At 44.6% G+C, this 26,456-nt stretch overlaps 1 protein-coding gene across 8 annotated transcripts in view; it reads right to left on the bottom strand.

Annotated features, from left to right (window-relative positions):
• KTN1 (kinectin 1) overlaps positions 1-26,456 on the bottom strand; it is a 109,044-nt gene that overhangs the window by 82,388 nt on the left and 200 nt on the right. Inside the window, exons 1-2 of one of the 8 annotated variants that reach the window (XM_044437266.1) lie at positions 9,728-9,741; positions 3,827-3,833 (exon numbers count right to left, since the gene is read on the bottom strand). The exons of 4 other annotated variants lie outside the window; for them this stretch is intronic. The gene's annotated coding sequence lies outside the window, so the exon portion shown is untranslated. Of the gene's footprint in view, positions 1-3,826; positions 3,834-9,727; positions 9,742-24,917; positions 25,094-25,938; positions 26,089-26,456 lie in introns of those variants that run through there. 3 more of the 8 variants (XM_044437262.1, XM_044437264.1, XM_044437263.1) reach the window with 3 other exon arrangements.

Raw genomic sequence — 26,456 nt, 5'->3', positions numbered from 1 at the left:
TGAAGGCATTTTCAGACAGGTGGCTGGTACTAAAAACCCTAGTGCTAACAGACAGATGGTACTGTGTGGCTATTCCTTATTCAACAAAACTTCCATGAAAAAATAAAATAAAGTAGTAGGAAAACAAAGAAACACTATGAGTGGAAGGTTATTGTTTCTAAACATGATCCCCATATAAAAATCCACGAATGAGGCAGGGAGATCAGGCATTCGAAGGCTTTTCTTAAAGCAAGCAAAGCTTCGTGCAATGGTCAGCTCCACACATGCTAACTTGCTCATGCCTCAGACAGCCCAAGACTCTCTCCCAGTCCTCTTCACTGTCTGAATCATGGCATCCATCCCTTGAAGGACACCATTTTTTTTTCCTTCCGTGGTATCAGCTTGGTTCCTGTTGGAAACAAGGCACTGGGTATCTGCTCCAAAGCAGCAACACAACTCTTCTAGCATTCTAAAGCTGAAGGCCTGGATATGCCCACTTATCCCAGCAACCATTTTGGTCCGGCGTGTTTGGCAGAAGTGTGCAAACGGCACAAGACACTGAAGACGGAGATGCTGTGTCACCCACTTCTAGCCTTCAGCGATTTAAAGGTTGGCAGACACACCCTAAATACCAACATATATTGCCTGGATCTCTTAGGCAACACAGCTGCTGCCGTTCTTGTTCTGCATGATGGCAGAAGGTGGGTGGAGGAAAACCTGCACAAATGTAGTCGTCTGGCTAACTGCATACAAGGAAAACAGTTTTTAATGTTGAAACTATGCTCTGGAATGTATCAGAATATTTATTTTTCCACTTAACTGCTTTAAGTTGCTAGTTCCTGTAATGCGTAGTCTTACTTTACTAATGCTACTTCTTCAAAGAATTTCTAAAACAGGCCAGCTCTTCTTCCCCTCTTTTGGGTAAAGGGGTCTGAACAGCCTTCCTTAACTTGGTGCTCTCCAGATTTGTTGGACCGCAACTCCCATTATCCCCAGGCAGCATGATCAACAGCTGACTGGAAAGGTGAGTGCAGAAGCTTGAAACATTTGTCCAAAGTTGAGAGGCATCTGCTCATGTCCAATGAAACTGCTTCTCCCCAACCTAGAGCAAGGACCATACCCAAAACAGAGATGAGCTTCGGAGGGAACACCGCAACTGCAAGGAAGGTGCCACCAGCTAGTGCCAATCTCTGGAGAACAGGAAGCTGTGCACGCTGCTTCCCTGTTTTCGTGAGTCATGAAGCATGCCTACTCCGGAAGGTTTCTGGCATGCCCCCCACAGCCAGGACGGAAAAAGCTGGCGCTGGCCGACTGGCCACATGGAGGCAGAGATGCTCCGAGTGCCTCAGATGCCCAGGGGCAAAATCAACCCTGGCTCCCAGTTTAAAGTAGCGTGGGTGGGGAGGCAGTGGCTCGCTCGCTTGGAGGTGGTTTTGGACTCGCTGGGAGATCTCCGAGCAAGCGAGCCACCGCTGGATGCGCCTGATGCCGCCTTGCACGTGCCCCCAGGCCACCCTCACCTCACCGGCCCACGACAGTCACCGCAGCCTTTCAACTGGCCCCCTGTTCAAAAAGTTTGAGGACCCTGCTCTAGACGTTGCTGGACTCCCAACTCCCATCAGCCTTAGCCAGAATAATGAAGGATTATAAAAGACACAGTCCAACAATATCTGGCAGGCCACATGATCCCCCCCCCGCCCCGTATTACAGGATGAGGCGGCCTGGGTTACGATTGTGCTTTCATAATTTCATTCCACGCACAGTAAGTGTTTTGTTTTACGCGGGCATCAGGAAGCAAGTACATGGGCACCAGTAAACTTCAACTCAGCATAACTTCAACACATGCATACTGTATGTACTGGCATATAAAATGACCCCTGAAAACAAAAATAAAGCAAAAATTGGGTGTAGTCTTATACGTCCAACATATATAAACAGCCCAAAATTCTGACCTTGTTTTATATGCCTATACGGGTATTTTCCCGAATCACTTCCTGATCACTTGTTCCACACGTTACTATCTTATTTTTCTGAAACATACTTCCTGGTTGTTTGTTCCATATAGTATTACAGTATATATTAGTGTATAAATGACCCTTGAGATTGAAAATAGCAAAGCAAAAATTGGGGATCACCTTATATGCCCGACATATGACAAACACCAGATAAATACCCCAAAACATGGACCTTGTCTTATATAGAAGTCGCCTTCTATGTTAGTATATACGGTACTTCAGTTTAGTCCCCCTACATGAAAACCTTGTCCAAATAATCCAGCGGCATCCCTAACATTCATCATCCGTGAGCCAAAGAACTTGAGAAGGGAAGGAAAATGCTGTGGGGAGTCTCTTTGGGGGCTCGGACTTTCTTTTTTCTTTGCAGGGAGTTGTTTATTTGAACTTCAAGTTAAGAATCTCAAGTATCAGTGTAAAAGGGGAATATTCAAATGGCCAAGGTTTAATAACAGGGCAGACTGTCCATGTTCAAAGATCATTATGCTACAGTGCTTACAGCTCTAATTACTTCAGAGGAAAAAGAGGAAGGCTTTCAAACTTTAATTCCTAGCCCTATAAAAAGTACAGTTCCATCCTGCCAACAAGCACTAATCCATATTTTTCCTAAAATACATATATCAGACACCATGAAATCCACTGTGAACTCTTGAAAGTGCAGTTCCCAAGAAGGAAGGTATCTATTTCCTTCTTTACATCCTGAGCAGATCCCAAACTCCAAGGGCCATCATGCTGGTTCTAGAACAGGGGTGGGCAATTAATTTTCCTATGGGGCCACATGAGAAACTTTGACGGTTGTTAAGGGCCGGACCAATACACTTACAGCTCTGCTCAATATATATCTCTATAAAAACAGTAAATGAAACATTACAATGATACAATGAAAATGTGGAGCACAGGACAACACTATTTAATAAATATTCACAAAAACATTAACATTAACATTAACATTACATGAAAAACAATAAATTCAATTCAATTTAGCAGATCCTTCAAAATAAAAGCAGTGCAGTTGTATTGCTTGCATCTATATTACGACAATATATATTTGCATTGACTTTTAATTTGCCAGTGACCTCATGCGGGTCAGTCAGGGTCAGCCATCGGGCCGGATGTGGCCCATGGGCCGTACAATGCCCAGGTCTGTTCTAGAAGATGCAGGAATATTCGTTATTTGTTTTTTGGTGCCAGGCTAAGACCTTTTTATTTAAAACTTATTTTAATTGTTAAATTATTGAATTAGGATTTTAAAATTTTTAGCCGAGAATGCACCGGGAGGTTTTAAATGTTTTTTTTATTGTTATATTATTATTATTTATGTTTTTATGTATTTTTTGTGAGCCGCCCCGAGGCTCTGTTGCGATGGGGGCGGCATAGAAATGTTTTAAATAAATAAATATCCTGTTAACATGGTGGCAGCTGCTACTGCTTTAGCCAGGCCTTTCCTTAAGGATTCCCTCTAGACACTCATGATCCCATTCACTCCTGAGTACTATAAAAGCCATATCAGCCAATAAGCTGTGCCCCTGGCAGAAACACCACCTTCCTAGCCTCACAGAAGTCTCGGGCTACAAAATCCGGCACGGGCCTTTTAAAAGTTTCGTCAGCTTCTCTAGGAGGGTTGAGCTGATCAACTGCCAGCCCAGTTTGCCTTTGCCCCCCAACAGCTCCCTAAGACAGCATTCCCCTACTGCTCCCGTAGGAGACAGCTCCAGCCAGCAGAGCCCTTTGGGGCTATTCAAGGCTCTACTTTTTCCTTGCCTTAATCTCCCTTCCTGACCTGATCCATCCACCAGCTTCCCTGGTGACCCTCAAGTGACCAATGAGCTGGACACCTGAGAGCTAACTGGTGAAAGTAGCAGAAAACAGACCAGCTCTATTCTCCTCAAGCTGCACTGGCTTCCAGCTTGTTTGCAGGTACTTAAGAGACGTAGGCCCGGTCTGCTACACCTGCGTCAAGAATCAGAGGGAATCACGGAGACTGATAGGGCACCATGTGGAACAATCAAGCCTAGTGGGGGAAGACTTGTTCTGCTCTTCTGTCAGGATGGGAGAGACGCCTGGGAGTCTCAAACACTTGACAGAGCTGTGAGAGGCCTATTTCAATGGGCTTCAATGGCACTCCAGTTCAGACTGTGAGAAGTCTAGACAGAATTAATGAAACTAACAAGGAAACATTCTGTGTCCCTCCACACAATGCATCGTACATGGTGACACCCCCAAGGACCTAGAACCCTGGAGTGTCGCTTTAACTAAATGGATGTGTTCATGCAGACAGTGTCTTCCTTTGCACGCAGTCAGGACATTTAACCAAGGAGGAGCCGGTGTGCATCGCTATCCGTATTGTGCAAGATTTGCTATGACCAGTCCAAAAGAAAAGGAACCACGGCGACGTCACGTGGTCAAAAAGCACCACTGCATTTCTAGCATTCTACTTCTTGCCCTTAACATTTAAGAGAGAAGCTTTAATTGAATTCAGTTTTGCATGTTGCTCTGGCATTTGTTACTGCTATTAAGCAGTTTGCCCTGTTTATATACAGCACAGGCAGAAGACAGGCTCACTCAAATCTTCTTGCTCTTTCCTTGATTAAACTGATCCAATTAAACCATTTGCTGCACACAATAATCTCGGCTCTTTAAATGCCCTCTAGATAAATGTTTTCCATTCCAACCATACCAGAGTGTCATCGGTACCATCTGGTGAGTTACCGTCAGATGCCCTCCAGCTATTAAACTGACCTGGGTGCTTGGCTTCTGACATTGCACAAAATCACTGAAGTCTGAAATCTGTTTCCAGTGCAACTGAGCAGCAGAAGCAGAGAGCAGCATGGAACAGTTGTGCTGGGTGTTGGCTCACTGCTCTGTGCCGGCCTTCCCACTGGCCACGCAGAATGAGAATCATGGGAGAGTCCAAACCATTTGGAGGATACCAGGCTAGGGAAGACGCTATGCCTTCATGCAATTCAGCTCCTTACTTTCAGGTTTGAGTTGAGGGCTACTTCTCAGTGCACTGGATTATCACACCTCTGGGAGTAGCTGGACTCTTTCTGGGTGTTCCCCCCACTACATTCTGCCTACATCAGTGAGTGTAACACAGCTCTGGCAGGCAGGCATCATTCAGCCAAATGGCTATTTAAAACAGAAACTTTCCCTGCAATTTGAAAAAAATGCTCGTAAAAATGCATTCAAATTTTCAGGCAAACTTTCTTTTTAAAAAGAGAGAGAGCAGAAACAGGACAAAATTAACTGGAGTAAGAAACTGAAGGACACACAATTTGACAGATCCCTACATCTCACAGGCATAAGTGAGATGGCAAAAAAAGGCAGACTGAGACTCAGATATGTGGGCCGTTACTCTGGAGGAGTCCTAGATGCCAGCATGATGGTCTGAAGCTGCGTTTTGTTCCCTTTCCACTTCCTTCTCCTCCAGGCAGGGAGAGAAGAAAGGAGACATTCTTGGGCAACAGCACTGTATTTTAAGATGCCTGGGATTTTTCAAGGTTTGGAAAGGATGGAATTACACAACTCCTTGCAAAGATGGAATTCTGCAGTGAGAACTGTGCTCAAATTATACTGGTTTCCAGGCTAATACATACAATTTATCCCATTTGGCACATTTATATGTCCACATGGCTTAAAATGTTTTGGCAGAAATCTGACTGGAAAGGGGGAGGAAGAGAAGAATGAATTACTGTACAAAATAAGTCAGCAAACAATAAAAGGAATACTAACTATGAATGATAGATGTCCCTTGGTTTCCAAGCCAACATCCAAAGAACTCGACTGGAGGAGGAGGAGGAGAACTTCTGCATGAACGGGCATCATCGGTCTGACCCAGCTCTTATGCTCTTCAACATTTCTTGGCTGAAACTCTTACCTTCTCACCTTCTTCTCTGTCCATACTGGACACTAGTTCAGCAATGGCTAATCACAGATCATAAGCTTAGCTAAGCCAACAGCCTCAGTCTAGTGCTCGCCAGATATTTTGAACTACAAATCCCAGCATTCGTGACCATGGCCGAGATGAAGGGAAATGAAGCTGAAACTATCTGGAGGGCAACATGTTGGGGAAAGATGACTTAGCACTACCCCCCACAGTGGGAACACAGAGATTAGATATTTCTATGGAGAGAGAAACCCAAACAGGGCTCAGGAAAGAGATGTCAGCGCTAGGAACTCCCACCCTCTAAACAAAACAACATAATGGACTTTGTATTTTGTGCTGGACGCTAGGTACTTCCACTGGCCTTTAAATGATGGGTCACTCACCAGTGCCACTATCCCTTTCTTAATGCTAAATCATTCTGCAAACACTGTTACAAGTACTTAGCCCGAAAAGGCAGGATAAAAAAATAAAACTAGACCCATGGAAGATTCCATTTTAAGATATGGGCGCAGACATAATGTATTTGTATTCCATTCATATATTATTTTAAAATCAAATTAAAATGTAATTGGATTTTAAAGTCCACCCTTTTAAATAAGATCTTGGTTTTTTTTAAAGTAATTTACTTCTAACTCCCTAGTAAAAAGCTTCCAATTTAAAAGAATCCATTTTCATGGCAAAGCCACACTTCAAAATTACCCTTTCAGAAATTAAAAACAATGAATAAGCTGCCACCACTTTGTTCTTAACATTAGTAATCTTCTCTCTGGTTTACTAATCCACAGCTTTGGAAGCTTGCTCATGATTTGCTCCTTCAGCTTGTTAAAACATGTTGCAGTGATAAGATGAGATCCAATCATAACATATACTGCCATCCCCAAACCTCAAAGAACGGCAGCACCATTTCCACAATCATAACAAAACAAATTGATTTCTGCTTGAATACCCAAATCCACAACCAAAGCACTATAAGCACCAACTTAAACCAGTCTCTTGCCAATGCAACGTCATGCAGATTTTTCCATGCTTCAGCTCCTTGCTCCCACCTCAAGACTTCACAAGCCAAGTAGACATGGGTCTAAATAGGAGGGAGCATCCCATCAAGTCCACTCCGGTTAGCTGTGCTGGAAGCAAAATGGGTACAAATAGTGCCTATGTCATGTGCCCCCATCGATGTTGCTTTTCAAGCCCCTGCTGAAACAAGAGAAAGCCACGCCAATGCAGCCATTCACAATGAGCACAAACACACACTCACCATACCCTTAAAGAGCTGGTGTGGTGGTTAGAATGCTGGACAGAGGACCTCACCCAGCCATGGAGCCAACTGGGTGACGCTGGGCCAGTCCCAGACTCTCAGCCCTACCTGCCTTACAGGGTTGCTGTTGTGAGGATAAAGTGGAGATTTATCAGCCACCTTGGCTTCCTTACAAGAAGAAAAAACAGGATACAAATGCAATGTAATAATAGATAAATAGTAGGATTACACTACAGAGCAGCAATCTGCCAGGCCAGCCAGACCCATTCCCTCAACTGCTGTCCCGGAGCGGTCCTCTTTCAGATGCTCGTGACCACAGCAGTTCCAAACCTGGCTTGCTTACAGTCACAATTATTTCCCATGATACACGGTTTTCAAAACAGTTCACAAAAGCACATGCAATAGTCATAATTACAATATAATATCCTTTCAAGTGCAGTTCATTTGAAATGTATTAAATTTTGAGCAAGCACAGGTCATAGCGAAAGGTCAGTGGAAAACATCCAGTGCCGATAAAATCTGCATTACTCATACTTACAACTCATGACATAGTTCCTATTAAGAGACCTAACAGTAGCACACCTCATCCAGGGGAGATTCATAGGAAAAGGGGAGAAAGGCGGAACCCACGAGGCCCCTGGAGCATCCCACCCTTCCAACAGCTTCTGGGGCTCAGCATGGGACAAGGCAGGTGGAAGCAGCCACACCCAGTGGGCAAACAAGAGTCCTCCTCCCTTCACCGCCCCACCAGCTTATTATCGAACATTATGCTGTTTACCTCTTCCGCACAAGTGAACAGCAGTTTAACACAACCACAAGAATGTGGAATATAAGTGCAATGGTCAAAGAGTAACTGTAAACACGCTCTGTCAACTAGATGCCAGGGGAAAGAGGTGGGTTGGGAAACTGACTCTGTAAGGCCTATTCAAGGAGGAGTTCCAGAGTCCTGGGGCCAGAACTGTCAAGATGCCACTTGGCCATCGCCATCCTGACCTAGAATAAGGACGGGCAGCAAGGAGTGCCTACCAACCATCCCTCAACTAGGAGGTGGCTTCACAGAGAGAGAAGTGCACCTAAAGTACAAACATTCAGTCTGACTAGCTTTAGCATTTAAATCCTGCACCTGGAATTTGCCCAGAAGCAAACAGAGAAGCAGTACAACTAGCTAGAACATGATGAATATGTGAATATCCAGGAGACTCCCAGCTGCATTCTGCACTGGGTGAAGCTTCATAGTTGCCGCCAAGGGTAGCCTTGGAGCAGTTTCCTCCTGGTTACAGTGGCCAACCCTTGACTTTACAGGAGTGCAGGTCAGTGTACTCAGGCCAGACATGTCCCATCAGCCTCAGCATGACCTTAGCAACTGAGAGTGTGTGCAAAGGACTATTCAATAGTCTTGAACAGATGTTCAACTGTTGTCCAGATGTGTAACACAAACACCGATCTCAAGGTTAAAAAGGCTAGGTTGGAGCATTCAGTGAAATAACAGGACATGCTTGTGGAAAAACGCAAGCAACCCACATCCCAGGGTCAGCAGGGCGATTTGAAGACTAAGCTAAGGTCCTACATGTGACAACGCCGAAATTTAATCAATGCAAACGGAGGAAGCACTGCATTCCTCTTTTTAAGATAAATGAACAGAAAAATGCAGTTTGGCAAGGTTTCAAGGAGGAGGAATTGGGGGAGAGAAGAGGTCATGGTTGCTTTCTTGTATTTGCTAGCCCAGGAATGGAGAGAATGAAGACCAGGAACTGCCAGTAGATCTCTAGGTGGTTTATTTATTTATGGATTTATAGCCTGCCTTTTTCCTACAAAGGGCTCAAGGCAGCTTACATCATCTCTCCTCCTCCATCTTATCCCCACAACAACAACCCTGTGAGGTAGGTTGGGCTGAGAGTCTGTGACTGGCCCAAAGTCACCCAGTTGGCTCCATGGCTGAGCGGGGACTCGAACCCAGATCGTCTGAGTCCCAGTCCCACGCTCTTAACCACTACGCCACACTGGCTCTCACACTGGTTTCCAGTAGATCCCAAAGATTTTTTACTTTAATGAGAGCAGGGGAATTTTTAAAAAATCTGGGACATTGCTGGTACTCTACTGACTGCTTATCTCTCAGCTTCATTGTTCTTTATCTGTAAAAAACTGTTTCTTCCGATCAGGTTTTGGTTCAGCTCTGCTGGTCAGATTTAGAATGACATTTTAGAATCCTTTATCATTCTAGCAAAGCAAAATTAGATCCCTCAAGTCTCAACTCTGCTCCTCTCTCGCTCTCTCTCACACACACACACACATGCAAGTCAACAAATACCCTGGGCCAGCCACAGTTCAGCTATAAACCAAAGACAAGCCCCAGGAAAGGGTCAATTCTCGATTTAATAAAGAATGCTGACTGCCTTTTAATCTTTTTTCTTTAGATCAACAACGGAAAGGGCACAGGAACTGGTGCCCTCATTCGTCTTGGACAAAAAGTTTCGTTCAAAAAATTTCCTGAAATTTCAGACCAAAACAGCATGTCAGATCTTTGGAACCAATATCACCTCTGGCCAAAAAAAGTTTTAAAATGGGAAAGGGAGGATAAATTCTACATAGATAAACAAAAAGCACAAAGGAAATTTAGCATGACTATGACAGAGCAAGTTAATACTACTTAGCAGATTGCTCCAAGTGCCAGACAAGAAAAGAAATTTAAGTGAGAACAGATGCCTACGTGGGTGTTAGTTTTTCACACTTGCAGCATTTAAACAGCCTATCAGCTCCAGAGGGGCCCTACAGGAAAGTTTCCCCTGCTGTTCGCCCAACATATTAACATTATACTGGCTGGTTTCTATGCATCTGTATTGGCTCTTACACTGCATCCCACAGGCCAGGTAGAGGATTATCAGAGTTTGCCTATACCACAATTCATTGCCAGGTCATGATTGCAAAGTGGCCTGCATCATTTGGAAGTGACGATTCAAGTGAATCTAAGGAAAGCACACCAGAAGCCCAGCTAGTTGCCTCCAAGAAGCCCACAAACAGGTCGAGAAAGAAAAAGTCCCCTCCTCAAATTCAGAACAGACAGGCAGCAGTGGGTCAGCAGGGTTTAAGCAGGAGGTTTTCAGCCCCACCTGGGGACGGAGCCTGGGACCTTCTACATGTGAAGCATACGCTTCTCCATTCAGCCATGACATGAAGCTCCTCAAAGCTGGTATTAAGAGGCTGTGCTTTCAAGCTCGGAGGTTCCATGCAGATAACCTGACTTTGGTTCAATCCAGCAGAACAGCTCATTGTTTGTTTGTTTGTTTGTTTGTTTGAAGCTTTTATAAACCATTCATTCAGCAAAAAAAAGCTCTCTGAACAATGTACAAACAGGGATAAACTCATAAAAATACAATATTATATAAACAGTTTAAAATCGATGCCTGTCAAAATCCAAAGCATCATGAATAATGTAAACAAATAAATAGAAATAATACGTATCACCAAAGAAACAATTTCTCAATTGCAATACCAATGACAATATGAACCATTGTAAATTTTTAACAATTAAAAAGCCAGGAAAATAAAAAAAAGGTTTTGACCTGGTGCCAAAATGCATATAGAGGAGTTGTTGCCCAGCGTACCTCCCCGGGGAGCTGTTAGGGCGCCACAACCGAGAAGGCCCTTCCCTCTGTAGCCACCTTCCTTGCTCCGTTTTCTTGGCTTACTTGGTCATTTCCTGTGGGCCACTAAAGGCCACACTGCATGCCAACCTAAAGGCAAAGGTTTTGGCTTTAAAAGAGGCCTAAAGTAATTTTAAATAAATTTAAGTTAATATGTATCTTGGCATTTCCAGATACATGCATGCACGTATCTTAGATTTTTGCTTGCTTGCTTTTATTTTTAATGGGAGCTGCAGCCACCATGAAGCCATGGTAGGAGCAAATGACTCTCCAGGGTTTCCTCCCATACCCGTTTATACTGCAGACCTGACAAAAATCAACCACAGCATGACCCTGATTCATCACAGGGCTCTGACTGGACCAGCATTACTTGGGGGAAGGGTAGAAAGAGATTTTAAGACATGTCCTAGAAAATGCAGTTTGGCTAGTGAGCGATGCTCCTGGGCCATAACACAAAATGAGGGTTGAAACTGCACGCAGGATTTCACATTGTACTAAGGAACCAGTGAACGGCACACCCCTGTAGGTCTCCAACTCCAAACAGCACATCATGGTGATCTGGTAGTAACATTCCACCTGTTTCTATTCACTTGGCGGTTCACATGCAAAGAGAAGGGGCAGATTACAAAAGAAAACCCTTTTTGTCAACCTTCCCTAGATTCAAGAGCACCATTGTTAAATAACTGGAATAAAGGACATTGGCAACAGCATGTAGCTTCACGGGCAGGAAACATCCCTTCCACTTTTAACAAAGCTGCTTGAAGTGGGCATTTCTCTACATACCTCCAAATATATTTCCCTAAAAAGTATAAACATCAATCATCCCAGACTAAGTGCATTGCCATTATATACTGCTTACTCTGCTCAATTTTCCAACCGTTACGTTGAGCACAATATGCACAATCTAAATGGTCATTATGAATTAATTAGATAGGATTCTAAACTACACTGAACTATTAGACTCAGAGGGCCAATGAGTGCCTCTCAGGAGGAGGAGGAGGAGGAGGAGGAGGAGGAAGAGGACATTGAATTTGTACCGCACACTTCTTCCTCTTGCAAGGCTGCTTTCAAGGTTTTCCTCCTCTCATTTTACCCTCGTGGCAACAACTCTGTGAGATTAGCTTGAGAGTCTGTGACTGGCCCACAGTCACTCGGTGAGTTTTGTGGCTGAGTGCAAGCTAGAGCTGTGATTTCCTGAACCCCATCCTGCACTCTAACCACTAGACCACACTAGCTCTCAAATGCTGTTATGAGCACCTTCTCTTGCTTTCCAAAAATAATTTTCTGAATGTCAGGTTAAATCTAAGTCTACCAGGTCACTTGCACAGGGTGGGGTGGGGAGAACAAGAGGAACCCTTTTCCCTGAAGATTCTCTCAGCACACAGTCCAGCCAATCCACATTTTACCAATACGCAGGTAAAAGGCGCAGCTATTATCCATACTTGCACAGATCCATGCCTTTGCTAGCATGAACCGATGGAGATTCTCCCCCACTAAACCAGCGCCGTTAGTTGAAGCTAACTATATGAATTGGGAAGGATTGTTTGTGGTCCCAGAAACAAGATATTGGGAGAAATTTGTGTAGTAGGGGAACCACTCCACTAATGATTCTGTGTTACAATAACAATAAAGTCTATGGTTTTATTATGTTCTTTTGTCAGAATTATGAACTGCTGTAAATTGTTTCAAGAGCCCAAAAAGGGTGGTAAAGCAGGAATTATAACATCTGCCTTCCTACTTACACTATCTTGAATGTCTGACCCACACCCAACTGTCTATTCATCCCTTCCTGAGGCTCTATCATGTGTCAAGCCCTTTTTTCTGTGCAGAAAATACCAGTAAACCTGCATATAGATCAACATCACATGTAGTAATTCCACGTGTGTATGTTACTGTTATAGGATCACATCCTGGGAAGCTCTACTTGCAAAGTTTATTTTTTTAATGAATTATACTTTTAAACAGCTCAATAACTCAAGTTCTCAGCATTGTACAAATAAATTAAACACTTAAAACAATAAAGCAATGAATAAAATGTGTATATAATAAGGAAAGATAAAATCAGCAGTACAGGGAAAAAATCTCTAAATCACAAAGTCAAGACACTAGCAAAAACAGGCAGTAATCTGAAACCACTAAAGCAGTCTTTAAAATGCCTGGGAGAATAAAATGGCCTTCATCTAGACAAGCAGAATACCGTATCCGCTTGAGTTCCAATTCAGGGAACTAGTTGTTCTACAGCATGAAAACAGATTAACTAATTATGACAATTCTGTAGTCCCATGAGAGTTAAGAACCAAGCATACCTTTATTCTATTTTCACAACCACTTCAAAACATAAGAAATTTCGGAGAAACATTTGCTTTATTTCTCTTGTATATACTTCTGTACATTTTTCCTTTTTCCAGAAGAAGAGTTGCTCAGCTCACACATTAAGAGGAGGAAACTTGCTGGTAGCACCAGCTAAGTAGAAACATAAAGCTGAAGCAGCCAGCAAAAAAAACAACAACACACATTTGCACCTTTCCATCTTCAATATGCTTTCCAGGGAGGACAAAAGGGTTTCTGTTGTTCATGTCATTTTCCTCTTTACCATCTCAGTGAGTTTCATCAGAGCGATTGAAAAGCGTGCTTACTGTCCACAGACTTGCAGCAGTGCAACTCGTCCAACAGGCGTTCTTGAGTCTGCGGTTTAGAATGAAAGCTGAAGCAGTGTGCTTGGGCTCCGGGGGACACCCCACCTATACAGACGGAGGCAACCCCAAAGAAAACAGGGCATACTACTAGTTCGTCGCAACTTTGTTCCACGTGGACTATGCTGATGTGCCTGCGCGCCAATGTAAGTCCAACAGGATAATCCGCAGATCAGTAAATGCTGCAGAAATAATCACTTGTGTTTGGCTTTCAGATATATAGGATGTAAAGCAAATCTGCCTAAATCCAATCCTAGCCTCCTGCTCAGCTCTGAGCCAATTCATATTTTGGGGGTGGGGGGAGGGAGAATCCTCCTAGGTCTGTACCATTTAAAAATACAGGTGGGGGACTGAGTGTTTCCCCCCAAACCTCAGCGTGTAAAAAGTCAGCAGGTCACAGTGGAGGATACTTGCCAAGCTATTCCTTCTTCATGTGCCAGCTTCCCACTTGCAACCAGCTTTCCATGCAAAGCAGTGGGACTCTGCTTGCCAATATGGTACAATTTTACCATCATCCGCATCATGGAATAATAGGGGGCACTAAGGTCATTAAATCCACTTGGACCGGGATGAGCCTGTGCAGAGGAAACATTCGAACTGAGGACCCACAGCACTTGGTGGTGTCTCCAGTTAAGTAAATCAAGCACTGAGCAATGGAGAGGATCTCTACTGGAGACGCTGGAGAATCACCATCGACCAACCGTGGGTTACAGAAAGCTATGGCTGGACACTGCACAAAGCAGTTCCTCAGTTCATTGTGTTGCCTCATTTGAGAGGAGGCACCCAAAACAGTGCACGGCATTCTGCCCATGGCCACACAAAAGATGATACAATAGCACTGTTGCTTCCCTTGCTGTTATTACCATCAGTCCATTTTTTGGCAGCTCTGTCAATCCCTTTCTTACTCATTTCCAACGCTGAGTTCACCTTTTTAAATGCTACAATACACTCAAGAGTTTAGCAGAGACTTCCCCGACAGAGTCCCAAGATCCCTTCCATATATAATCACAAAGGCATGTACACACAATCAAGAAAAATCACCGCATCACGTGCAGCATTCTGCAAACATTTACATGCAGGCTCCTCTGGAATGCCATGTCCCAGACATTCAGTTTGAAGAATAGCTTTCGGAGCCCTTCACAGTCTGCTGGGAATTTGGCTGCTCTGCTTTTAATATGTTCATTATGATACTGCTTCATATGTTTTGATTTATACCTGGGTGTCTCTTTGTGGGCCAAAAAGGCAACTCATACAAGTATAAATAAATAACTTTCAAGAGCAAATTTGGTTACTTCACCAATCTACTCCTGCAACTGTGTAATTTGCACTCATCCTGTTGTGGGTAAGTCAGGCAAAGTTTGCCTTTTCATTCTTATGGTTCAGAATGCCAAAGTCACCTGTTTTTGACCAACACATCAAAACTCATCTGAAAAGAATGTCGTTCTTGATTATTTAGGTTTTCACTTACTGCATGCAATTCTGAAGTTTGTCGGTTCCTCTTTCCAGATGGGCGTTCACAGTTGGTGGGGGGGGGGACGTTATTTTGAAAGACGGGGAAAGGGAGAGGGGCTTTTGTCTGGCTCACAAAGCAAACTAATTTACTAATGACATTTTGCTGTACCCTTTCTGGCCAAGTCAGGGGAGCTATCCAGTTCTACAGACTGCTTCCCAAGATCAAAACTATTATAGATAGGCTGTGGCTATCAGAAATATCAAATGCTGACAAACCCAGGCATCTGGAAGAATGATTGCAAGGAAGAAAAAACCAGAACTCAGAACCACAATTCTAAAGCGAAAGCTATTTCTTTTACAGTGATTAATGATGTGGCAAAGTTGCGACAGCTTCCTTCCTATATTCCAAGGTTCAACTAGAGCTGGGGTGCAGGAGAGAGAAAGAAATCGGAAACTGGAGGGTGCAGTCCTCTTAGCGCAAGGCACAGACACTCTTCATTCATGCAAAGGGGACAGCCATAAGTAAGTGCCTCTCGCTTCTTTAGCCCTGGAGTGCAAAGTGACGGATCCGCTGAGGAGCGCCAAAGCAACCTGCCTAGTGAAAGAGGCTAGTCAAAATGTCTGAGGCTGTGACTTTTGCAGATTTGCCTATGAAGGTGGACCAAGAGCAGGACCCAGTGACTCACTTCCTTCCCATAAATAATGCCAAGTCCTCCTCCAGCCGCACCCCACTGCTTCTCTGCCTTTAGAGCCCCAGCTTTTCCACAGCTCACCTCCTTCTACCACCCCTGTTCTGGCTGGCTCACTTCAAATGTCCGGGCAAGTTAATGCAATACCTACAGCTGCAATCCAGCAGCTGCACACATTATACTGGGAATTTCTAACTTCCTTGTTGGTGGAATCTTAAATTTTGTGGGGCAGATTTACAAGTTCCTGCCTGGATCGACAACTCTGCTCTTCTAGTTACAACTATACTTTAACTGAGATGCATTCTCTTCAAGAGCAGTCTTGTGAACTTTCACTTGTAAGCACTACCAATCACAGTAAAGCTTACTGATGAATAAGTATGTATAGCACCCACCTTTAAGAGTTGGATGAAAATTAACTTAAAGGCCTTCTGCTGAAAAAGTAACAGTAGAGCATAAGCAATCTGTTGACATTTCCACCCCGATAAATAAATTTAAAATGGGGGTGGGAATGGTTTTCCTGCTTTATCTAACTCTATCTTCATCAAAAGAAACCAAAGCATACGAATCAATCTTTTCGATTGGTGAAAATACACAGTAAAATAACTGTCAGACAACCAAAATACTTACATTTTAAAAAAGAAGTTGTTAGAGAGATCACAGCTCTTACTGCTGCTAAGATTATGACACCAAGCACATCTTGGGGCTCAGTTGTCTGCTTCTCTCTAAATGGCCTCCACAATTTAATTCTGAGTTTGAGGCAGGTCCGTCCCCTTAATGCAGCAGGCCAAGCTGCTGGCTCTAAACAGTTCCCCCTACGCAATCTGAATGCAACTGACCAACAGATGCCAATGCTACCAGGAATTGCCAAGCGGGATAAAGCCACAGAGCAAGGAAACATGGAGATTCTTAGACACCCATAGCTTATTCAGCAGCTAGGCTTAAAATAATCGTCTCAGTAACTCCAGCATGCTGAAAGGTGTGTGCAGACATGAGTGCCAATAGCTTGTACAACCAAAGCTCGTCGCTCCTTCACACAGAAGCCATTCTTCCTCTGCCCAAGTGCAGATGTAACACGCCAGCAGACCACGGTTTACAAACCAACTTCACACTCTCCCCCTTTACTCCCACCCTTGCTACCTTGATAATGGCTCAGACCGAAAATCTGCACTGATGCCAACTAACCACAGTCCCCTCCAGCCAAGGTTTGCACACCCACCAGGAAGCTCACTGCAGAGATCGAGTCAAACACAGCAGTGCTTTCACAAGTGATGTCAAGAACTATGCCCAGATTGTGTGCTTTTTAAAACTAAACAGAAGGACTACGCATACTCATAAAGACAGGGCTTTCTCAATTAGGGCCTTCCTGATTATGACAAAATCGCTCCAATAAGGCCTGCCACGTACCAACATTGTCCTCTTCTGGGCACCAGGGTAAAACCTTCCTCTGCTCTCAAAAATTTAACATGTACAGTTTTTTTTTTAAACTCCTGGGATTTTTATTGTAAATTGCTGAAAGCGTGTGTTTACATTATCATATGCAAGTGTTTTTTATATTATGCCACAGTATTACATCGTAAACTACCCAGGCAGCCTTGGCTTTTAGACAGTATAAAAGGCAATAAACGCAACTGAATGCAGAGAAGCTTGGGATGCAAAACGGGCACGCTCCACTCTACCATATGCCAGCCCTGATGAGTTGCAGGCTGAGTGTAGCTCCTCCCAACACTCATGGTATTGCAACTGCTTCACCCTGAGGGCACCTTCAGGGTCCTGCAGGCAGAGCCTTGCTGCTGAGAACCTCCTCCTTTGCATCTCCTCCCTCTGCTCCATGGCGTGCAGTATCACCAGCCCACGACACTGCATCACCTTGACCTGTTCCTACGAAGTGCCAATTCAGCGTGGCGAAAGCCATAAACTGGCTGGGCCAAGCCAGAGCTGGCAACCCTGCTGCCTTCCGTGCACTCACAACTTGGCTTTTGCATCAGCTTTCTCGCACAACCCAGAAATGCCCTGTTTCTGGAGGGTTCGATGTCACATCCAAACCTAGAACCTTGGGTTACTGAGGGACAAACAATCCAGATCCACGTTGGGTGAAAAGACGTCACAGCTGTTTAAGAAACCAAATGCAAAACTGAACCAAAACATGGGCAGGAAAGAGAGTGTTCTCTTCCTCACAGCCCCAACAGCCCGTGGCTTTAACAACCCATGGCTTGTCATGACTTGCACACCAAACGTGCTTGGACAGGAGAAATCCATGATCCACCACTAAGTGGGAAGTGGCCCATCGCATTGTTCAAAACAGAAAAGCTCTCTCTCCCATGACACTTCAGTCAATGGGATCCAGATCACTAAGATCTGCTAATGAAAGACACAGATCTAGCCGGGGTATGAATACTGTTTCAGCAGGGAAAATTAAAATAACACAGGAATGTAGCACACAGCAACTTCTTGAACAAAGAACACATGTACTTGGAGCCTATGTGCAGCATCTCATGCTGCACCGCCCAGATATGACCAAAATGAAAAGGCTGCTGTTGACTCAGGAATAGTGAGTTTACTGACCTTCACAGTCTCTCCTGAAAAAAGTGGCTTACTTAACACACATATTATTCTACACAGAACAATTTGGAAGGTTTGAGGCCTTTTTTTGGCACTATGAATTTTTACTGAAGCTTGGAAATGGGTCTACCGTCAATGAATTATCCAGAACACACACTCTAAAACCTCAGTAAATAGCTAGATGCATCTTGGAAAGCATTCCCTGCTTTTTCACCCATCTCTCTCTTTATGATGGGACATTCTTAATTCAAAACTGGTGTACTCCCACCAGTAAATGCTTCATTAATGCCACCTGCCACAGTTTCAACCTCATTGACAAGACTGGAAAGAGCCTCGTTTAGATAGGAACACAGCTCTATGTTGCGGCTTTCCAGATTCAGCTCCCCAGCTCAGGCTAGCACAGTCTGTGCCTCACCAAACTACATATATGATATTATTACATTTCTATACCACTCATAGCCAAATCTGTCTGGGTGATTCACAACATTTAAGTCACCCATCCACATTTCAACCAGGTCCAAACCTGCTTAGCTTCCCAGATTAGGCAGGATCACGCACTTCAGGCTGTATAGAAGCTGCAGTAGACCCAAGCCACTAGCCATCCTGTTGGGTCTGCAAGGCAAGGCTGATGTCAGCACAGGCAGCGCTCCAGCGGGACCACTGATGATGCCTGCCAAGGCGTGCGACAGCCAAAAAACATGCCGTGCCCAGGAACCTCATTAATTTCTCACAGTGCATCCTCATCATCATGCCACTCAATCAAAAGGCCCTCCTGAAAGTCCCACATGGGCCAGAGATGCAGCTTGAAACCACCAGAACCAGCATGTTTAGTGAAGCAGCTCCCACCCCAAGGAAAGCCCTTCCCAGCACTGCTATTGCGCCACTTTCAGAGGACTTGTTTTTGGACAAGCATTTCCTGACAGATGATCCATTCCAGCCACTGCTTTGTGGGTCTATTTCCTTTTACTCTAGATTTCTAGTTTCATTTTAATTTTTGAAATGCCACTCATATCTTTGGATGCAGAGCTGTTTATATATTCACAATTAATACATGAACAAACATCAAAGAAATTAAAGGCGTGCCTACTAGCTCCTGTCCTGCTGAGACTGATGCTACTGCACCACCAACTCAGACAGACAGACAGGCTGGCCCCAGTCATGTGGGAGTGGCCCACGAGCACGCTTTCTCAAGGGCCCACTTACGTTCCGCCCTCAAGTACTCAAAACCTAGAAAGACAAATTGGACTTTCATCCAGGCCCTTCTCAACTGCTCTCTACAGCTGAATAATGCCTGGAAGTGCTGCAGGTCAGGCTGGCCTAGGGACACTATGCAGCTCTGGTTCTCACTGAAGGCGACTTCTACGGATGTGAGCTTAGAATCTCCCTCCAAGCCTTTTTTCTGACACACTGCTATGCCTTTGAGCTCATTCTGAAGAATTCACTTATTCATTCAAAAATAATCTCATTAAGCTGCCATACTCATTAAGTACAGCTAGCCGCAGCAAAGCAATGAGGCATTGTTTGCTGGTGGCCCTTACTTTCAATTCCTTGGCAAAACAAATCACAGCAGAGTTGAGATGGACACTGAAAAGCACACAATTTTTCTTTGCCAGAATATGGAGCCCTTCCCCTACATGCTGGAACTCTGATGGAACTCTGAATGCAAACATTTCCTTGTCCGCTTTTTCTGGTTTTACCATTACGTTGAAGTAGTCACAAGCTGCAAAAAGAGAAACTTTCAGCTTCAAGAAAATATTCCATTTTCTTGAGTTAAGAGGAAGATGTTGGGAATGCTCCCTTTCCCATGTATTCACACAATTAAATCAGCTTTAAAGAAGTCACACTTTGCCTACAATGTCATCATGAATCCAATCACTTCAAATAGTAGATTTTATTAACATCCAAAAGGTGAAAATGATCTGGAGAGAAACCACTTCCATCTGGGTCCAGGAAGTCTCCCTGTTAGAAAGCTACACCTTAAGATAAGGTTACCTGTCCAGTCTTAAACACCTGGGTTCACAACATTTCCATAAGTATTCTGCATTTTTACTGAAAAATGACATTATAAACTCTTACTATTCATTCCAGTTAAAAACAGCACAACAGCTGAACAATATGCCAGAACGAACTTTCTCTCTGCCCATCTGTAAAACTTAAAGATCTCTTTTCCCTTTGATTCTTGTAGGTCTCCACAGACATCCTGAAAGCTTCTTCCCAGTCTCCCTCTATAGTCCTGTCCTTTCCACAGCAGTCCCATATCAAGCACTCCCTCCTTTCCTTTTTCTCACTTCCCTTTATTATAATAGGTTTTTTCTTTTTGCACAATCATTGATCTTCTGCCTGTCTACAAACATCCAATTCTTTCACCCTCTCCCACAGGCACACACCTTCTTTCCCTCCCCCACCACAATGTGGGTAAAATGTGTGTAAATGTACATGCAAGAGGAAATACATGCACAGGTGCACGGAAGAATCCCAGAGGTGGCTTCTTTCCAGCTCTGGACATGGATAAAATCTCAGGATTCAGAGTAGTTCCAACAGACAAAACTTACTGTAATCCACATTATAATATGTGTAATAAACTCCAAAAAGGATGAAGCTAGTCCTAAAAATCAGATACTTAAAAAAAATCGCAGCTCTAAGATAAAATTCACCTCCTCCTTGAATTCTCCTTGAAGCCCTTAGTCATAATCCTCAAAATGAACAACGGCATATACTTAACTTTGCCTCTGCTGCTGCACCACAGAATATATTTAGATTGTAAGCTCTTCAGGGCAGGGGCCTGGCTTTTGATCATGTCACCCACCGTGTATGTTGATTCATGGCACTGTGTGACCTTTCCGGGGATTCTCCAATGCCATGAACTGATTATTCAAGAGTACTGTGCACTATTTCCAAAAAATCGGCTCTGAAGGCTGCTTAGTCCCATGGCCTCGGACCCCTGCAATGCTACCCTGGCATTTAACTTGGTCTTCCCTCTCAGCAACACAGAGACCAGCCCTAATTATTTGCTTTTGCTTATCAGTAATCTGAAATATTTGTCAAGGTCTGAGTGTAAGTGAATAAGAGCCAAGAAAGTGAGTATCTTTTGTTTTGCAAAACACCAATGAGCAAAAGAAACTCTGTCACTTCTCCATTTTGCAAGTTTTTAAAAAAAGCTTCCCAGAGCTCAGGCCAGAATTTCATTAATTTCAACTTTTTGTGTGCGCTTTCTAAGGAAAAGCTGCCTCAACAATCCACTTTCGCATCTCCCTTCGCCATGCCTCTGCCACCGTGATTTAGAGATACAGACTTTTCAGAGGGCCCGGAGATGGAAAAAGCTTCCTGTGTTTACTAAAATTCTTTAACTCTGACTACTAAGCTTCACCAACAGTACTATAATCTGGTTCAAGCAGCAAATGGAAGCACTTTGACCCATGATCGTCTAATCTCCAAAGCAAAAATAGGTGGAGTACAGAACTGTGGGGAGGGGAAAGAAGCTGCTGCACAGCTTGCTGCATTATCACACCACCCTGAGCAAGCTTGAGCGAGTCCAGTTCTCTCTAATACGGTATGACACATGGCACCATTCCCAATGTTACTCCCAGAAGAGGAAGAGTGGATGCTGAACAGCCCCTGAAGAGGCTGGACTTAGTGATTTTTACAGCATAACCTTTCCAAAGCAATGGCCTTCAGATGTTTGGAGTAGAACTCTTAACAGAGGAGGCAATTTTGGGAATATTAGTAAAAGAATTAAGAGACTACTGGAGCAATTCTTCACAAATTTAGGAAGGGAAAAAGGCCTGCAATTCCCAGCATTCCTCAGCCAGTCAGAGGCCTTTTTTCCTGTTTAAACATGCATGGTTGGCACCCCAAGTAAGAATCCAGAATTTCTTAAATAAGTAAGTAATAAGTAATAAGTAAGTAATAAGTAAGAATGAGGATTTGGTTTACACATTGTCATAAAATAAAGATTTGCCATCTCCTCAGAACCACTTTTGTTTTTATGCAGAAAAGGAGGAGTCTTTTAATTATGAACACTTGGCATACGGTCTGAGAAAATCCACGCAGCCGGCTGAGAGATTCCAGAGCAACCAGGGTGCCTGTCACTGCTATTGGATCCTGATTTCCCATCAAGAATAGGAGCTCTTGAGAAGAACGACAACTAAAATTATTACAAAATCAACTTGAACAGAGGGAAGACTGACTAGCCTCAAGCAAACTGCTTTCACTGCTAAGCTGATGCTACCAGTCCATCCTAATGCCCTCCAGATTTGTTGTACCCCAGCTCCCAGAATCCTCCAGACAATGCTGCAAGGCACTAGGTTAGGAGAGGCTGGACTAGCCCATAACCACCAACAGAAGTAAAACCAAATGCCACGAAGCTATTTTGCTATGCACCGCTTGAAAGACAGTAGTTACAAGCAAGCGTTACATGAAGGCTAATCCATGCACCCACCAGTTACCAGCACCACTTCTTCCAAAGTGTGGAAATGCAACAGCTTTCCTTTCATAAGACGTCTGAGGACAGAGGCCCAAGAAATGTGTAATTATCCTTAGTGGGATGGTGTTTTCTTGAACACCTCCTCAACCTTAGAAAATGCACAAGCAAATCATCACTAAAAGGATCACACGGTCCTCTCAGGAAAGAACTTCGTATGTACTTACCGTCTTTACCAATTCACACATTATTTTTAGCTGATCAAATACTGCAGTCAAGGTACACACTGCCCCATGGCCTGGAGTTAGAGCCATGTGTCAACACTGACTCTGCAGGCATTCTTTAGGTACGTGCCATTCACTGAGCACTGCCCCCCACCTGCCCGCCGACCCTCATCCTGCAACCAGTGCAGATATAGGAATACTGAGCGTATTCTTGGTTGCAGAATTCATGGCAGTGCACAGCATGCCACTTTTACAGTACACAGCTCCATATACAATGTTGTTGATCTACAACAGGCAGATGAAGAGGAAATTGCTGCAAATCATAAATGTCTAAGAGGGAGCTTTCCTTCACTGCTAAAATCAGTTGGCCTTCTCCAACCTGGGGCCCTCCTGTCAACATGGCCACTGATAATACTGACCAGGGATAATGGGAGTTGCATTCCAACACAACGTAAGGGCCACAAGTTGGAGAAGGCTGAATTAGGCTGTAAGCATCTGTCATAATCTCATCTGCAAGTGTCATATGCAGGTGAGGGTGGGAGACTTCTGAATATTGCCCCATGAGAGCTTAGAGGAAAATCCCAAGAAAATTAGAAGCCAGGCTGCACAGGGCTCCCTGCTCAGAATCGCTGAGCATCAAACATCACAAGTTTTTAAAAAATTAAAGGGACAGGCTGCTTCCAATCTGACAACTCCTAATAAAAGCTTAGGCTTTGGGGCAGTACAGAAATGAAATTATTATTAGTGTTAATAAAACTATTAACATGTTAATCAAGACATGCTAATCAATTCTAACTTTCTGTCTTCAATGGATTTTTTGGTGATAGAATAGTTCGAAGAGACGTGAGGGTTACAAACGGAACGGAGCACATAGCAATTGCTCAACAAGTACAGTCTCCGTAACATTCTTGGGTCAATAACTGCCTTGGGTGGTTCCATTTTGAGTCACTGTGGTGGCAGCGGCCTGGCTGATACAATTCCAAGGGCATCTTTGATCGCAGAATGACTTTTTCTGCAAGAAAAAGATAGCAGGAGACGGAACAGCTGCTAGTCAGGGCATCAGTGCTGTTTCTGTATGGGCATTGCCAAAGTTCTCACCTTTTCCAAAAGATTTGCTGCATACTACTGTAAACTTTGCTAATTTAAGAAGCAGAGCTATGCAATGTATTGGTCTCAGGCGACAACGCAAAGCACATACTTACTTGGACATTCCACCAAATTGAGTGGGACACGATCCAAGAGAAGTATATTTAGGACTGCAAGGGCTAGGTTTCCTTGGTGGCTCTATTAGCAGCCACTGCTTCCAGAAAGTCAGTGCCATTCGAGGGAAAGCGCACAGCTTCTTTTGAAGAACTACAAGTCCCTAAAACATTTCTAGCGAGACATTAAAGATCCCAGTAAATGTATTAATGAAGCAGTTTATCAAATGAAATCTGATAATAAACCATGATGAATAGTGAATATAGAGCACCTATTTGTAACACAAAAGCAAAGGGGGAAAATATTAGAGCAATGGAAGTGTGCAAAATATATTACTGGAGTAGCTCTTACTTCCTCCACTCCGCACTCAATGAAGTTCTTTTCTACGATGTGCAAAGAGTGAATGAAGCCTACTTTTAAATACAATAGAAGGACCACTTCATTTAGTGCTGTACTGAATGTTAAAAAGGATGGTTTAACCTGGATTCCTGCACTGGACAGGGGTTTGGACCCAATGGCCTTCTTGACCCCTTCCAAATCTACCCTTTTATGATTCTGTGACAATGAAGTAAAATGGTAGTGGTAGCAGGAGAGAAACACATTAAAACAAATGAGAAAATTAATCTCTTTAAGCGTCTATGTTTATTGTATTATATAAACTATTCTCTACATTTCCTCTCTGAATATAAGTGCAGTGATGCTGTGCTTTTACAACTCTCACAGTCAACAACGGCACTCAGAGAACGTCAATCCCAGTCCAACCACCACTAGAAACACTCCAGGAACACTGGTTCAGAAGCAACAATGGACCAAAGCTCAGCATCCCAGGAAGAAGAGGGCATGACCTGCAGCTACGGCCACAGCTAAGTGACAAAGCATCTACCGGCATGTAGAAAATCAAACCTACAGGCGCAGCTGGAGAAAATCATTCCCACTCACAGCCTCTGAAGCCCTGGAGACTCGCTGCAAGTCAGCGTAGATCAGGAACCGGCAACCTATGTCCTCCAGATGTTTTGGACTGGCCACGTAGGTGGGGGCTTGTGGGAACCGCAGCGCATCCTCTTGCGCTTTCCCCCACGCCTCCTTTGCATATGCAACGAGATGAAAAGTGCCACCTTTAGAACTACAGTTTCCTTGTTGAGAGACCACAGGAGACTGAGAATAGTTCTATGGTGGATGCTTTCAATTTTCCCCCACCCCCAGATACAGAGGATGGGGCACAGGGTTCCCACAGGCTTGTACCAGCACGCTCGACTTTAGCATTACACCCCAACCAAGCCTTTGTTTTCTTGCACCCATAGCCAGCATGTCCCGAAAGCCTTCCAGATGAGCTCACACCATGGCTTACACCAACATAGCCCCCATAAGCCCAGCAACTTTTCAACTGTAAGCAAGGAAAGGGCCTTCTTAGCAAACCTACCCAGCTGACCTGAACAGCAGGGAGTCAGGAGGAGGTATGCCAAGGGAACCCTAGGTAATTTAGCTAAGACCTCATCTCAGACCAATTTTTTTAGGAAAGTAAATGGTCTTGCTTTGCTCCAAAGAGTCCTAATGGCCTCAAACACACTCCCATCATGGTAAGCCTAGATTTAGGTCTGGGGAGAGGAAAAAATGCACAAGTTTTCTGAGCAGAGATATACACATGCCAAATACTTGAAGCCTAGCATTTTTCAGTTAGGATACGAAGATTTCCCATTCTCCCTTCACACTCCAATTCTATGTACTCCATTCTAAACAGAGGTAAACCCCACAGACTTACTTCCGATTAAGATAATTCCAGGCAGGTTTAGACAGAAGACTCCCAGCATTCCTCAGCCAGCCATGCTGACCCGGGGATGTTGGGAGCAGTAGTGCCTCTTCCCTTTGAACTGGCTTAGGATGGCAAGTCAGTCCCCTCTCCCAAGGACCCCAACCCCACCCCACAGCACCTAGCTGACACAGAGCCCATGTAGCCTCCATCACATGCGACACAGCCTGTGCGTGTCTACTCAGAAGTCAACCGCATCAACGCGACTCAACGGGACTTGTTCCCAGACGTGCGCTGGGTCGCAGCCTTCAACTGGACAATCTGGACTGCAGCCGGATCTGGATCAACGGGACCACCCCTGCCTTGCACGCCGCTGGCATTCACGTCTCCCACGGAGGCGGGGTCCCCGAGCCCCTTCGGCACCGGCGAGGGGCGGTGGGGCAGCGCCCGGCCCGGTTTCCAGAGGCTGCGGGCCGGGCGCCGTCTCCGAGGGGCCGTCGCGGCCGGGCAGGGGCGGCTCCCCCGGGAGAAGGGCGGGCGCGAGGGAGGGTCGGCTGCCCCAGGCCCGGGAGCGGCGGGGCGGGAAGGGCCCTCCGGAGGATCCGTCCCGCCCCCCGCCCGGCCGAGGCGGCCCCGCGCCCGCCCGGCCGCCCCGGCGGCGCGTGGCCGAGACCGCCGCGCCACCTCGGGCCTGGCCTA

The sequence above is a fragment of the Varanus komodoensis genome, unplaced genomic scaffold (assembly GCF_004798865.1).
Source record: "Varanus komodoensis strain SLA01 unplaced genomic scaffold, ASM479886v1 scaffold3, whole genome shotgun sequence".
In the NCBI taxonomy this organism is placed as follows: domain Eukaryota; kingdom Metazoa; phylum Chordata; class Lepidosauria; order Squamata; family Varanidae; genus Varanus; species Varanus komodoensis.
Note: the sequence above shows the minus strand (reverse complement) of the source record. Positions and strands in the feature narration are given on the sequence as shown.